The 16,336-nt window shown below is 37.6% G+C and overlaps 1 long non-coding RNA gene and 2 pseudogenes across 1 annotated transcript; 2 read left to right on the forward strand and 1 right to left on the reverse strand.

Moving 5' to 3' along the window:
- Window positions 1–4: 4 nt before the first annotated feature.
- LOC107657717 (uncharacterized) lies at window positions 5–1,701 on the reverse strand. Its single transcript, XR_001630712.1, has 3 exons — window positions 1,567–1,701; window positions 1,246–1,354; window positions 5–208 (listed from the first exon to the last, which is right to left on the reverse strand). It is a non-coding gene; the product is annotated as an uncharacterized LOC107657717 (long non-coding RNA).
- A 1,712-nt stretch (window positions 1,702–3,413) lies between these two features.
- LOC107657716 (fibrinogen silencer-binding protein-like) lies at window positions 3,414–8,775 on the forward strand (annotated as a pseudogene).
- Window positions 8,776–9,427: 652 nt separating this feature from the next.
- The window catches only part of LOC107657607 (DNA repair and recombination protein RAD54B-like), a 7,817-nt pseudogene continuing 908 nt past the window's right edge, over window positions 9,428–16,336 (forward strand).

Genomic DNA, 16,336 nt, shown 5'->3' on the forward strand with positions numbered 1-16,336 from the left:
CCTGAATAGTGGGCGTAGATGTGTGATGTCTAAAGGCATGCGGTCCTCTGGACAGTTGTTATGGTGGATGAGCCATCCATGAATGCAGGAGCTGCAGAAGGCATGTTCACACGGAGCCTGCAAAGGATCTTCTAACACGTCCCGACACACACAGCACAGCAGACCCTCGTTCACATAGCCTACAAAACGTTCTAGATCGTAGCCCATCCTAGAGGACACACACACACAGAAAACAAACTGATGTAAAGTACCTAAAAACATATAATAACTAAAACGTCCCATGGTTATAACATGTTACATTAATGTAATGGGGAAAATAGCTAGTTTAATTTCATTTAATTTTCAAATCCAACAATACACCTATCCTGCAGAGGATAAGAGGAATGGAGAATGAATGGGTGGATCCAACAACAAAAAAAATACAAAGATTACATATTTTACACATTAATACTTTCTAAATAAATCTCTAAAACATTTAAAAACAGACATTTAGCAAAAAACTTATAAATGAATAAAATAATAAATTAATAGATTTTTGAAGTTTAAAACTTGAAATGTAGCAATAATAATTATTTTAAGTTTAAAACATTTATTTATGTCCACTATTTGTGCACACTAAAACCTACAGACTATTAATGTATGCTTAAAAGCATAACTTATAATAAAAATATATAGAACATTTCCTAAAATATAATTTAATATATATTCCAAAAATATATTATATTACCTAAATAAATTAAAGCTGCATCATGGTCATAGCAAGTCACATTATTATAATTAAAACCAATACTACATTTAATTTAAATTTAAAGTTCAAACTATACAAAAAGAAAAACTACGATTACATATTTTGTACATTAGTATTTTTAAAATGAATGTCTTACATTTTTAAAAAGAGAAATTTAACAAAAATTCTTTATTTTCAAGGAAAGGTCTTAAAGGTCTTAAACTTTTAGTACAGAAATGTAATAACACATTTACATTAAGTAGACCTTTTCTAAATGTGTTCAAATAAAAAAAAAAACTGAAAGTTAACAATAATATTTATTTTACAATAAAATAAATCATGCAAATAAGGTTTCAAATATTTAAGGCCACTGCATGTGTACACTAAAATATAACAGGTTATTTAAGCTTAACAGCATAATGTATATTAAAAATATATTCAGAAAATGTCTTTAAATACATTATATATATATATTCTAAATATATATTCTATAAATATATATATAAAAAACGAACTACCTGACAGAGTCTGTAGTATCTTGTCTCCCCCGCTCTCCTTCTCTCAGGTGTGCTTGCTGAAGGTGGTCTGGTCAGTTGCCTTAGAAACAGCCAGGTGGCAGCTGTTGGACTGAAACATGAGTGGGTGGGGTTACGAGTGTAGAAATTCACTGGGGATCTGGGGTCAGTTTGCCATCTTCATTTGTACTAAACCTTAGGAAATAGACTCTTTAACAAGCATGAATTGTATGGCACGCAGTTTATGAGGCACCTTTTCAATGCAACTCTCACGTGTACCACAGACCACGTAATGTGTAACAAATTTGCAAGAACACAACACACCTGCTGAAATCTCTTAGGGAAACCCTCTGGGAAACTCTTTTTCATGCTGTGAACAAATGAGACTGAAGCACCTGGCAACCCCACACACAAATACACTATACACACACACTATACAAATATCCTACACAAACTCTACATGCAAAGGGAAATATTTCTGGTGGTTCTATGGTAAAATTGAACAGAGAGTTCAGAAATACAAAACTCATATTTAAGATGCCTGTTTGAGAATAAATTAGAGATCGACCTATATAGATTTTTTAATAACTGATACCGATTATTTGTTTCTATGTCCTATAACTGATATGCAAAATTGATATTTATTTAATGTTTACTTCTGGTTTTGTTATATTTCATCCTCATTTCACAACAATAAAAACATAGCTTTTTTCATTTTTATATCAGCAACACTTGTAACAATATTTACAAAGTGTTGTCAAATGGAGACTGTATCGCAATTACCCGCATGAGATAATAAATTAATTTTCACAGAGCTGTAAGTACGTAGATAATGATTAATACTGAAAAACCATACTGGTAAAACCGATTATCAGTCAATCTCTAGAATAAACGCAAGATGACATCCTCAAAAACAACCCCTTAAAAGTAACAGGTGACCTGTGCAAGTGTTCCTGCACCTGTCTGGCCATGTGAGAGTAAAGACAACTGATTTCCTCTAGAGTGTCAATGTGTGGCTTGTGCATTTAATTCTATACTAACACTTTTCTATACTGTGGCACTCCAGCTAAACCTTTATTGTCATTTGTTGCAGATTCACAGTTGAGGAAATATTGTGTAATTGTGAACGTCTTTCTGAAGGGGAGGATGTTTGTCTGTGCTGGTGTGTCTGTGTCTGGACACTCTTACTGCCTGAATGATCTCTGTTCTTCATGGCTGTGCTGGGATTAGACCGGATTATGCTTTCCCACACTCTGATTGGATTATTTTCCACACTGCAACATTGCAGCTTCACTTTCAGACATGCAGCAGTATATAAAACACTGGCACAACACGACCAGACATGCATCTGTGCACATGCAAGAGTTAAAACAGTTACTGAAGTTCCATGTGATAATGAAATAAAAATGAAATACCATCACAGTCAAGCACTATATCTTACAAATTGCTCAAATTGCCACACACTGATATATATTGAATATATATATTTTACAGAAATCATACTTGCAAAGAACAATTACCAGCGAATTAAATATTCTATAGCTGAGATTACTAAAAATGTATCTTGGTTATAGAAACATCTATGACTTTATACGATTTATTTCATACTGTCTTTTCCAGGACTAACAATTTACTGACATATCTAGGTTTCACTGGCTATGGGAAACCTGTACAGTACTAATGAAAAGCAGAAAACATTAAAAAATGAGAGTGTACTGCTTGACGGTAAATAGTTCATTAACAACCCATCTCTACTTGATTGATTAATATCAATCTGAAGCATGAAGGATAGTGATTGTCTGATTTAATTTTGAAATAAATAAAAGACATACGAATCAATAAATGGTTTGATGTCAAAGCTATACTTGTGTACAAAAGCTGTTGGGTCATATTTGTTGTATATTAAAAGGGTTAGTAATGTGTAGGTTGTACATAGAACTTGCCTGTTTGATAAGTGATGGCTGACAGGGATCATAATTTTGAGACGTCTCCTGGGTTTGCTTCATTTACTTCTGCTGGATTAGATACAATTTTAGCAGTCAACATTTACTGTCAGGTTTCTTTGCCACTCTCTTTACTGTTGATGTTGATTTCTGCTGCTCATAAGCTCCTCCACCCCACCCCCTTTGTTTGACGTAGCGTTTCGACCAATCGCAGTGAAGATACGTCACTTCCGCGGGAAACTCGAGCTTGATGTTTTTCGATGGAGTTTTTGAAAATAGGATTGAGTGATTGACGTACGCGGAAGAAACACAATAAAAGGTAAGCATTTAACGTATTATCTGTCTTCTTGGAGTATATTAAATCCGAGTACATTTGAAAAGTTATAGGAGAATTAGAGGAGGCCAACGAGGCTTACTTTTGTTTACCATGGTTTAGCTAAAGACAGCGACTGATGCTTGTTATATGTCCTTTGCGTAGAGGGATAGTTCACCCAAAATAAAATGTATGGCATTGTTTATCGCATTCCTGTGTTCCCAAACCCGTATGAGCAGGTTATTTTTAATGAATTTAGGCATATACAGCCAGGCCAGTGTAGTCCGATTGCTGACCGAATGACTCTTATGAGTCGGTTTTGTTTTGGTGAATCAATAACAGTCACCTACGAACCGCAATTTATTATCGTTATTTATTTATTAAGAACCGTTAATGTATTGTTAAGGCTGGTGAGACTTAAATCGGTGATATTGACTGGTTGTTCATATGACAACAAAGAGTGTATGTATATATATATATATATATAAGTTTATTTGTGATCAGTGGTATTTTATAAATAATGAAAGAATGAAATGACACATTTTTGTTTATTTATATTTAATGTATAGTTAGGCCTCTAAAAGTGTGTAATGCACATATGACACAAATGAATAAATTTAATAAATAATTTCTGGTGTTCTATCGATTATGCTGAAATTTGAAAGTATCTCACAATCATTGATAACAAGCTATTGGGGCAATAAATGCAGTAAGATCTGCGTTCTTCTTCAAAAATACTGAAAGAGTTGTTAATGATAATTTCTTCTTTAGTTGTCTACTTAAGAAAGTAACTTATCCCTTTAATCTGACCTTTGAGGTTTCATGGTTTTCTTACTGTGTGGTATTTAACTTGTGTCTTTATTGACAGGATGCGCAGATCTGGAGCTCCGAGTCAGCTTTGTGGAAATGCTGCTAAGAAACCCAGGTTTATGCCACCAGGGCCGGCGAGGAATGATGGACCACCTTCATCTGGTCCCCAACCAGAACCATCAGTACCGTCACCACCACCACCCACACCTGCTTTGAGAAATGTGTTGCTCAATAAGGTCAAAAACAAGAGAATAATTAAAAAGTGCTCATGTTGACAAATGTTATCCAATGTTTGTGATCATGTACATAATTTATATGTGACTGATAACATCTTAATATTCATATTATCTATTTAGTGTGTTAAAACATGTGTCTTCATCTGTATAATGATAATAAGGCAGTTATTGTTTGTTTTTGTCTGACAAAAAAACAGACACACAATGTTTGTTTTCCCTTGCGGATGTTGTTTCAAAAGTTATTTCTCCCTGCAGGTCCAGAGGTGTTTGAGTAGTGCAGATGCTTCAGCTGTGTCTAATGCTCCAGTGGGCAGTAAAGCTTTAGCCAGGGTCCTGAGTGCTGTTCCTCATGGTGAATGTAAAGAAAACAGCTTCAGGTCTTCACCTGACTTTCCTGAACCTAAACAACTAGCTGCTCACAGCTGCTAACAGCTGCTCATCACAGCCAAACACACATGCCAACTGCACAGCTACTGGTAAGATACAGCAATGTCATATTTTGTGTGTGTGTTATGATTAAAAGGTGATTGAAACATCACTTGTTTTTATCTCTTGTTCAATAAATGTTAAACAGATTTTCAGTCTGGTTAGTGTATAAAGTTTCCTTTGGTAACGAAATTGTAATATCTGTGTAATGCATTACTTGTAACCATATTTTAAACTTGGACTCGGAGGACATTTTTTAAAAAATAGATTTTTTATATGTAGATTTTTATTTTTGATAAACCTGTGCCACTCAACAATATAAACACATTGCTGAAAAGGTGTTCTGTAGTTACAACTCACCTTAAATGGTCTGTTTTTATGTTTTTAATTTATTATCTCCTTGTAACCATTGGGTTTGGAAACTGGTATTTCAACTGTAGGTTTTAAAATCTGTCTCTAAATGGCTCCTGTTATTGAACCATAATCCAAAGAGCTTAATTGATCTGATGGTCATTATCGCAAAACAAACCCCAGACTTGTATTACCTCTAACGGGTGTTATTTAGCAATAATGACTGCATTGTTCCCTTTATTACACCGCTACTCCCCAAATAAAGAAATACATGGAAATGAAATACTGATTTATGTTTTAATTAGGTTACTATTTAGCCTTACTATTCAGCCTTTTTGTAGAGATGCATAGAGAGAGAACAAAAGCACAGCATGTAAGAAAAAATAATTTTGATTAGCAGTATAATATACGTTGCCATGGGCGACGGTACCGCTGAATGCCATGACTGACTAATCAGAAATTCATCCAAAGATAATTGTCTCGGATTTTTTGTTAAATCTAAAGATAATTTTTATAATTTACTTTTTTTTTTTTTTGTTTGTTTGTTTTTTGAATAATGCGTCTGTTTTGCATGGTCTTGCGAACCTTATCACGTTGATATTTTATAATGTCGCACGAGTTGCTAGGATGTAGTGTACAAAAACTGTGATTAAGAAAGAGGAAATACACTTGGTCACTAAGTTTTAAATGTGTGAGTAAAACTATTAGAGAAAAACAGCAAAAGGTTCAGAGAGCAGCCAGGCTGAACAAACGGCATCTTTATTCCCCTCCTTTAACTTCGGCTTTGAGTGAAACTAACCAATCCGAGCTCACGGACCGCTTGATTGACAGGCGCTACATGCGTGATCGTATTCGTGCCGCGCGCCGCACAGATTCAAGGCAGAGGTGTCCTGCTGCATGCTAGGAGTGTGAGCTGTGGTGCATTTGTCAGTCAGCCTGGGAAATGTATAGCAACTGGTGTCCGAAAAGCAGTTCTCTCACACACAAAACACTGTCTGTACGCACATAATGCTGGAGTTGTTCTGGCGCGAACTCGTTAAGCGTCAGTTTAATGTTTCCTCTGGCGGTTCAGCACTCGCGCGGACTCGCTCTCTGCTGTCAAAACACGGACTTGACGCGCTTCAAACATAACAACACGTTCAAAAACGCCTTCAGTCGTTTACCGCTAAAAATGCAATACTTGTCGCTGTTTGCAGCGGAATAAAAGTTCTGCTGTGTTTCTAGTCTAATGAAGTCGGGCTTGTTATGTAGGTCAGGCCAGGCTTAAGCAGCTTTACTGAACCTGCGTCAGCTTAAGCTAAAAGGAATTCCAGCAAAGCCCTCCCCGGGTAGGCGTGGGCCTAATCGAGGCTGGCCTAGTTAAGCCTGATTCTTTTTCTTATGTCTGTGTGCTTGAGAGCCAGTTTGTGCATGTGTGTGTGTGTTGCTTAACCCAGACAAGCAGTGCAGCAGCCTGCTCACACAAGTGAGTAGAGAAAGACAGACACAGCACAGGGAACAGAGGAGAAGGACTCGGAGATCAAACCTAGAGCACTGAGACCAGCCTAAAGGCAGGATGTCTACCTTATTCATGTCAAACAGCATGGTCGGCAAGGCCCGCTCATCCAACTTCACCCTATCTGAGAAACTGGATCTTCTGCGGCTGGTCCAGCCTCACATACGCATTCTGGAGGAGCACACCAACAAGCACGCCGTGATCGTAGATAAGAACCGGTGCTGGGACAGCATAGCAGAACGCTATAATAGTTTCGGAGGCGAGAGGCCCCCCAGAACGGCTCAGGGCCTCCGGACCCTCTATAAGCGACTTAAAGAAAGTGCCAAGCAGGAAGTTCTTCAGCGAAGCCATGCCCACCCCGAGTACCGGGGCAGCATCTCGGAGCCAACCAAGCGCATCATGGAAATGATACCACAACTGTTTCACGTGGGGGACAAAGAGCCGAACGCACTCCACAGGTGAGACTGAGCGCACAGATACTTACATGACACACAAAAACAAAACTGGCACGTTATTAGGTGCATCCATAAATCAAAAACATATCTATCACCCAATGGAAAAATGAAACCAATAACAAGTAAATACATAAACACGTACTCTCAGGAGGCCTAATTGTACACTCTGAGAAGATGATATTGGCTTTTAAATATTGATTCAGCTTCTGTTAATATCTTCACATACATCTTCCCAGAGTTTTCCTTCAGCTGCTGTGTTAATTGTCACACTCAGCCAATTAGAGTTCAGCATTTTGACATGTAAACATTTCCTTCACTATTTTTAATATGTCATATGCAGTCAAAGCACACGTTGCAGTCACACACTCACTGTCCTTTCACTCTGTCCTGTGCCAGAGGTAAGCTGCACAGAGGGGATTTGGATGTCATTAACCGTATTTCCGATGCAGTGTTAATGCCAGGTTTGCCACCATGTGCCAGAGGAGTTACTTTCCACTAGCATCTCCATGTCTTTCTTTTTGTCAACAGGTCTTTCTTTTTGTCAGTTATCACCACAAATCCAGTCGAGAGCTGTGGATGAACATGATTTGATTCATTTGAATTACCTAGTTGAATCAGATTCAGCATTTTTATTGGTTCAAAACAGAATATATCCTGAGACATACAAATGAGCATTCAAAGCTCTTGTTTTTTTATTAATCATGTTCAAAATTCAGTGTATACTTTTTTTCTGAATCGTGTGTATGTGTCTGTGCTAGGCTTCAGTTCAAGAGGAATTCTCCTGTAGAGCAGCCAGGCAGCAGTTTGTCCCTCCCAGCGTTGTCAGACTATCTGCCTGTTGCGGCTGTGATGGTGGAGACTGAGGATGTGAAACCGCCTCCTGATATTCACCTGATCGCATCCCACAGTTCACCTGTCACCATCGCCACCCCAAGCAGTCAGGCCCATCACGGACAGAATGAGAGGGACAATGAAGTAGTGGAAGAGGAGGAAGATGATGATGAGGAGGAAATAGCCTCCCACGTGTATGCGGCCTGTCTTTCTCCATGCCCCTCTTCCGTACACCTGCCACCCTCGCCGTCAGCACCCGGCCCCAGGAGGAGCACATATCAGGGGGAGGGCAATGTTCAAGAATCCCGTTTTTGAGGCAGAAGCTCTGCAGATGATGCGAGAGGAGGATGAGCTGCTTCTGGCCAATCACAGAAAGCTTGGACTGTATCTAGAGGAGAAGAGGGAGGGACTTAAGAGAAAGCAACAGTTGGAGGAGGAGCTACTCCGGTCAAGGGTCAAAGTAGAGAAATTGAGGGCGGCCAGGCTACGCCAAGGATTGCCATCGATGTGACACGTATGGTGTCACGTCTGAAAGTCTATCACAAGGGAACTCTGTAATGTGAAGTTAAAAGGAACAGACTTGTTTGTATGGTTATTTCTTGTTTTTGTATTCGATCGACATTTGTACAAGGATTGTTCCTGATGTTTGTAGAAGGAATGAACGTTTTTAATATGCCTGGTTTAAGAAGAAAATAAGATTTTATTTTGTATGTATTCGCTAATAAATTCATAATTGCTTTAATCTCAGTGTTTTGAGCCTGTACTTTTTGTCACACAGGATGTGTTACATAGCAACAGCAATGAATGAGAACCTTCTCAGTCAAGCTGTTTATGTGGACTTCATTTACAGTATTATGCATTTATTTCAAGTCAGAATAAAATGAAAATTGCTTGTTTTTCCCCCTTATTGTGACATGTCAGAATAAAACAGCTTCTCAGATGAGCCAAATATATATGGCAGGACTTGATTTTGTCCATTGGGAATTGATTGGATCGTTGTTTAAGTGTTAATAGTTAATCATTTATAATAAATACTTAATACATTAATTACATTCCAAAAAAAGTCGATTTTGATTTCATGGTTTTTATGCCACTATTTATTTCTTTAGCCCACTATTTTTCACCTGACCACTAATTATATAGTTTATCTGACAGAACAAAAGCACAAGGCACAAAATTAGCATATATGCATATGGCTGTATAAAAGCACATTTCTAATTTATTGAGACTGTGTAATCAGTAAAACACTGTCTACGATTTAGGCTATGTTGTATATCACTGCTGATCCTTTATTTGTTTATTTTAAAGCATGCTACTATAGTGTCATGTGGTGCAAGGCGTCATCACGGAAGCGTAAGCGCTGGGAAGGCGACGCTGTGTTGGTTGCCAGGGGGCGGACTGTTGTCCTCAAAGATATGGAGGGGCGGGACATTGGACGAGGTTTGCCTAACACAGCACATTCTAGCAATACTTCTGGATTTGTATATAAATGCATATTTGAAGTTAGGGATGTACAATATATTGTTTATCAGCCGATATGAGTTTTTTTTTATGTTGATATTTTATATTTGTGCAAGCTTTGCTCATTTCCCCAATTATTTTTCTTTGTCATCTAATGCCTTAAAGTTAATTTTTAAAAACACTCATTTAAACTAACACTGCTAAATGTAATTGTTAGTAAATCTCTGAATACCAATTTTCTCACTGTATATTATAATTTTTTGGTACCTAAATTCACTTTTAAAACATTAAAACGATTTATTTTAGTTTTTCACTTTTAATTTGATAGAAAATTGTATTGAATTTTTTAATATTGGCCATAAAATCTGCCATATTATACAAATAATTAAATAAGAATTTTAATATTGGTGCATCCCTATTTGAAACGCACAATTCTCCCTTTACTTCACTTTTGAATATGTTTGAGTCTGTGTGGATGTGTGTTTTAAATCAGTGTTTTTCTGGTAGGTTCAGGCACAAGGCATCAGAGCTGGAGAGCTTGTGTGAGGGTCAGACTCTTATGGTAGGAGGGAAGCAAATTGAGGTTATGGGGATCATATCCAAACAGGACTACACCAAAGGCCGTTGTTTTCAAGATGCTGCTGTTGAGTCTCCTGTAGAAACGGTCTTGAAGGCTCCTGTATATCGACCAGTCTCCAAATCCTTTACCAGACCAGCGCTCAAGCGCACTTACAGATTCTGAACCTGACAAACCGATCGGTAAATCCAGACATGACCCGAACACACCAGGTACAGCATAGGCTCAACTTAATACATTAAAAAAAAAAAAAAAAAATTATCCATGTCCTTTTATTTCCTTATAGTAATTAATACATGCCGTATTTATACTTCCAAAAATTAAACAAAAAAAATTGTCACACTGCAAGTCCATTTAATAAAATAATGAAGACAAATAGGTGATTAAAATGGTTAAAATTTCAAAGAAATGGTCGCATTACAGGATAAACATTCCTTAAGCGTTCATATACATTTTAATTTAAGTTGGCTTGAAAAAGTATTAGAATACTGAAATCCTATTTAAACTTTTTTAAGCGTATCTCCTCCTAGACCTTTAAAGCTACAACCACCAAACTCGGCCCAGACCTTCAGACTGGTCTGACTCGCGTTGCTATATCTTTTCTAACTGATACGGCTTACGGTTTTCGTAAACCAGACTATCAAAACCACCTAAAATCCCATAGACTTTTATTGAGGGGGCCAAAACTTTTGTACGATGAATCTTATGGTGTATTTAAGCTGTCTATTGCTATAGCTAAGCTTAACAACTCCCTACTGAAAAAAACTGCTAAAACCAGCCTAAGCTGATTGGCTGCTTTGGCTGGTCTCTCAAGCTGGTTTTAAAGTGGTTTTGCCCACTTTTTTAGCAGGTCACGCTGGTCTTTCTGGCGAATTCTCTCGTTAGAAACAACAAAGTGCAGATGTGTGTATAAATAAGTAAGATATTTATTTCACAGTGTAAATAGCTTCAGTGATTTTAATGGGAGTTTTTGAGAGTGCTTGAACTCTAGGCTGTCAGTGAAAATGTCCTTTGATAATGTAAATGTTTGCTCTCTTTCTGTACAATGAAAGTGTTATGATAAGTAGCCTAACTTACAATGTTTTTATTCACATTAACTTTCAATGTTAAATTCACATTAAATATAAAGTCAGTCGTATTAAAACCATGTTATGGCATGACACCCATATCTGTTACATGACGACCCCCCCCAACCCCCCACACACACACACTCGTTCCCCCTCAAAAGTGCATGACGCCCCTGCTTGCTCTCATCACTAAAGTAAACTTTGGACCAGTTCTCCTTTCTTCACACAACATGCTCCTCAGCAGAGGTGAGCATAGCCTTTTGATTATTTCTGCTTATTATTAATTTGATTAAGTCACTGCAGAATGCACTTTCAGTCCGACTTCTCTTAAACGTGCCGAAAAAGATCCTTACCCTGTTCAGCACTGAATTGGCAAGCAATTCCAGCTGCAGTGTTGAACCGATTCCCCATTGAGTCTCTGCATTATCCTATCTTCTCATGCAGTGACCTTGAAATTTATGAAATTGTAAGTTCTCTAATTTTGATCTTCACTGTATATGTATATAAATATATTTTAAATAATATAAATATATTTTAAAGTAAAATGCATATAAAATAAATACATATAACACATAATAAAAATATGTAGACATTCATTTTAAATTGTATCATTGAATTTAGGCATCACAACATCATAATGTTCCGTATGAAAATAGATATTCATTTTAAATACTTGCTTAATATTACATTATAACATTACAACTTTTTTTTAACATATGCAGTTAACAAATTATTATTGTTTTTAAGTGTTAGGTTGTGGCAAAGGGAATGCAAATGTAAAAATAAAGGAAATTAGCATTTGCAATTAAATGTCCAATACTGATCATTCGATATTAATAAATTAAAAAAATATCTTTTCAGAAAATTTCCCCCTGACTGTGTGTCTGTATCCATCAGCTGGAGTGGCAATGATCACAACTTTGTGTTTCAGGAAGAGCGGTGCATTGGAGAGGAGCGTGCCGCTGAGCTGTTTCGTCTAACAGGTGTGTTTACGTTACGGCGCACTCAGGAGATCATTAATCAGTATTTATCCGAGCGGATAGAGTGAACCGTATTCTGCAAACCCACTGAACTGCAGCTACATTTGTATGGAGTCCTCCTGGCCACACGGCCCATCAGAGCCTGCCTCTCTGGTGCCAGCACACACACTTACACACACAGCCCACACCTCGCATGCATCAATGCCCTCAAGAAACTCTGCAACCACCCTGCGCTGCTCTACAAAACTTTACAGGTACAAAAGGTGCTGGTATTTTGCCCTGCCATGTTCTGTGTCTTATTGCTGCTTTTTAATTATTCTTTGTGGTATTTGCTTCAGGAAAAGTCAGATGAGCTGTATGAGGGTGGAATGATGGAACTCTTTCCTGAGGGATACTCTACAGGTGCCTTCAGCACTGCAGACTCTAGAAAACTTCTAGTGCTAACAGACCTGCTGTCGGCAATACAGAACATCAATCGCTCAGACAGGTCCACCACTGCTTTACAGACAACATCTCATTTTAAAGGTTTACACATCAAGGAATTATTAGAACCATAGGCGTAACTTGCGGATGGGACGGGTGGCACATGTGCCCACCACTTTTTGCCAAAGTTGATTCTGTCCCCACCACTTTTTGAAAGCCGTTGAAAAAATATAGCATGCGGAAGGCTTATAACGCAAAGTAAAAGCATCTCCAGTCCGTCTTCAGTCATTCTTCATAATTTAATTTATTCATATGTAACAGTCAGATCAAGTCAGACAGGCCTGATCTATAAACCTTGTAAACACATATCAGGATTTTAAACAGTAAACAACGTAATTATATGTGCGCAGCGCCGCACACACTCTTTCACTGTGTGATAGTGATGAATTAAATAGAATTCTTTATATTTACACGTTTAGATTAAATATACCACTCTCATGATTTAAGTTAAGCACACAAATTATATGATATAATTATCAAGAAGCTTAAAAAATCTATACATTTAACGCTGCCTATAAATTAAAAATATGGATGCTCTGCTTTTGAAATAGACATACTGTATGTGTTAATGACAGTGGGGCATAAATTGACGGATTATAATTTTAACGCCTCTGATTGACCATTGCGTTCATGAAATCAACAGACATGTCTGTGATTGGCTGCATTACTCAACGCTGCAAAAATGCGTTATAAATAGAAACATTTGGCGCTTTCCAGAGCGCAGACACAAATGCGCACTGCTCGTTTGCCAAATCTGTTTCGCCAGTATGTTATAATTACAGCTTCAACTGAGGATGCTTAGCACCCTTCTAGCACCTCTTGTAAAACCAGGCCTGCAGTGAGGAGCTTGGTTGTGAAAATGTTTCCCTAAATTGTGTTATACTGCAGAAATCAGAGTCTGAGCGCAAAGAAAATATTTTTTATCTGAATAATGATCAGTGATGCGCACTTGATTCAGAAGATGGCTTAGAAACATGCATACACTGGCTTACCCTTTCGACATCCACTGTACTGCTGCCGCACATGCGCTGCTGGTGTAGTGCGGCTACTCGACTGTACATTAATTCAGTCCTGAATGCAATGACCGTAAAATGCGCACAAATGAGTGAGAACGAACTCTGAAGTCTAATGATGTTCCCTACAAATTAACTTATACATACATATTTCCTGCTTCTACTTTTTCAGCACATCCTGTAAAGGGAATCAGTGCGCAATGCATGTGCTGTTACATAAAAGAGCTTGAATGCTATATTTATTTTTGCATTAAGTTTAGCTAATAATTAGTAGATAATATTTTTAATCTTATTTTTTTTATTTTTATTATTTAAACCAGATGTAACCTCCCCCGTCCTGTCCCCACCACTTTTTAAGACAAACTTACGCCAATGATTAGAACTATTGACAAATCTGATCAATAAATGTTTAAATGATGTATACTCAACATGAACACTTAGGTCACATCAGTGGCCTTGTAAAAGTTGTATTATTTTACAAGGGTGCCGCCAAGTTGAGGTCACATTACCAACAGTGTCTTACAGTTCAACTGGGTTACTGCTACTACTACCAAGTTTGCATTATGTAAAAGTTTTGAAGTTAAGAAAACACTCTATTAATCTATCTAGCAATATACAATCAAGAACATACAATATAGTCAGAAAAAATGTGAAAAAGATTGAAATGGATAAAATAATAAATTATAGTATTTTTGGTATATAATGCATTTTGAGTGCTCAAGCACTTTACAAAAAACCCCCCACAAAATTACATCTTAACTATTATATTTTATTATATAAAACCCTGTTTGTCATCACCAACAACATGCAAACATTGTTGGGACTAAATCCATATGTCCATTTTATTGACATATGTAGTGTGAGACTCATGTCCATTGTTGTCTCTCTCTAGGGTTGTTTTGGTGTCCAACTACACACAAACTCTTGACTTACTGCAGGATGTCTGTGATAATATAGGCTATAAATGGTGTCGGCTTGATGGACAGACACCTGTAGCCCAGCAACAATGAATTGTTGATTCCTTCAACAGTCCACACTCGTCCAACTTCCTGTTGCTACTCAGCTCCAAGGCTGGAGGGGTGGGACTAAATCTTATTGGCGCCTCCCATCTTGTTTTATATGATATAGACTGGAACCCTGCCAATGACATATAGGTCAGTGGACTTCCACAACGTTACAGTTAACCATGTAGCACTGCAAAGCAACAATAAAACATATATAATACAGTATTACACACACACACACACACACACACACACACACACACACACACACACACACACACACACACACCTTTTGGCTGATATATATATATATATATACACACACACACACACACACACACACACACACACAAAAACATCATGCAGCTCAGTGTATTTTGAGATCAGTTAGAAACACATTGCAGTTAGACTACACTCTACTACACACATACTTGTCTTAGTTGCACCTTTAATGCAGACCACTAGATGGCAGTAAATACAAAAAACCTCTGTTGTAAATCTTGCCATTCTCTGCTTTCATGTGGCACCATAATTTTGTTTTGCTGCCATGACGAATGATCTCTAAAGGCTTTGAGTGATAACACTTGTTTTATAAGTCTCCAATTATTGATACACATCTGTCAGGCCATGGCACGAGTGTGGCGAGATGGACAGAAGAAAACAGTTCACATCTACTGATTTCTTACAACAGGTAACCAAAACATTTGTAAATTACCCATAAAATAAGTATAATCAGCCTGTCTGTTAATGGCTAAATTTAGCTGTTTGTTATGACTGTGCAATAAAAAGAAATACTTGACCTGAAACATCTCACAGCCTTTCATCAATCATAACCCACACAAACAGACTGGCTTTCTTTTCTACCAATAGGCTCTATGTTATGACACGTATCACATGATGAGACACTCTTATTCTTGGAAGGCTTTCAGATTGATGAATCATGGTTGGAAAAAGCATTTGTTTACAGAGTTTGCACATGAGTTTAAGTCTGCAATAATCTGCACGTGTGTCTTGTAGGTTCAATAGAAGAGAAGATTTATCAGAGGCAGGTGAGTAAACAGGGCCTTTCTGGGACAGTGGTGGACCTGTCCAAGAAAGCTGAGCATATTAGCTTTTCTGCTGAGGAGCTACGGGACCTTTTCAGTTTTGACCCAAATACCACCTGCCTCACACACAACCTACTAGACTGCCAATGCACTGGAGATGGAAATACACCAGGTAAATAAATACAAGCAAATTAAATTGCATTATATAAAGAAGGAACTAGATCAGGGGTAGGCAACGTCGGTCCTGGAGTGCCGCTGTCCTGTAGAGTTTAGCTCCAACCCTAATCAGACACACCTGAACAAGCTAATCAAGGTCTTCAGAATTACTAGGGCTACAGGCAGGTGAGGTTTTTTTCAGGGTTAGAGCTAAACTCTGCAGGACATCGGCACTCCAGGACCGACGTTGCCTACCCCTGTACTAGGTGATTCTCTTACCATTAGGGCTGTCAATCAATTCAAAATTTTAATCAGAATAGTTAAAACATATACAGAATAATTAATTGCAATCATTGTATATTTTAGATATAGTAGATGGGTATATACAGTGGGTACGGAAAGTATTCAGACCCCCTTAAATTTTTCACTCTTTGTTATATTGCAGCC

Source organism: Sinocyclocheilus anshuiensis, unplaced genomic scaffold (genome assembly GCF_001515605.1).
Source record: "Sinocyclocheilus anshuiensis isolate Anshui unplaced genomic scaffold, SAMN03320099.WGS_v1.1 scaffold43, whole genome shotgun sequence".
In the NCBI taxonomy this organism is placed as follows: domain Eukaryota; kingdom Metazoa; phylum Chordata; class Actinopteri; order Cypriniformes; family Cyprinidae; genus Sinocyclocheilus; species Sinocyclocheilus anshuiensis.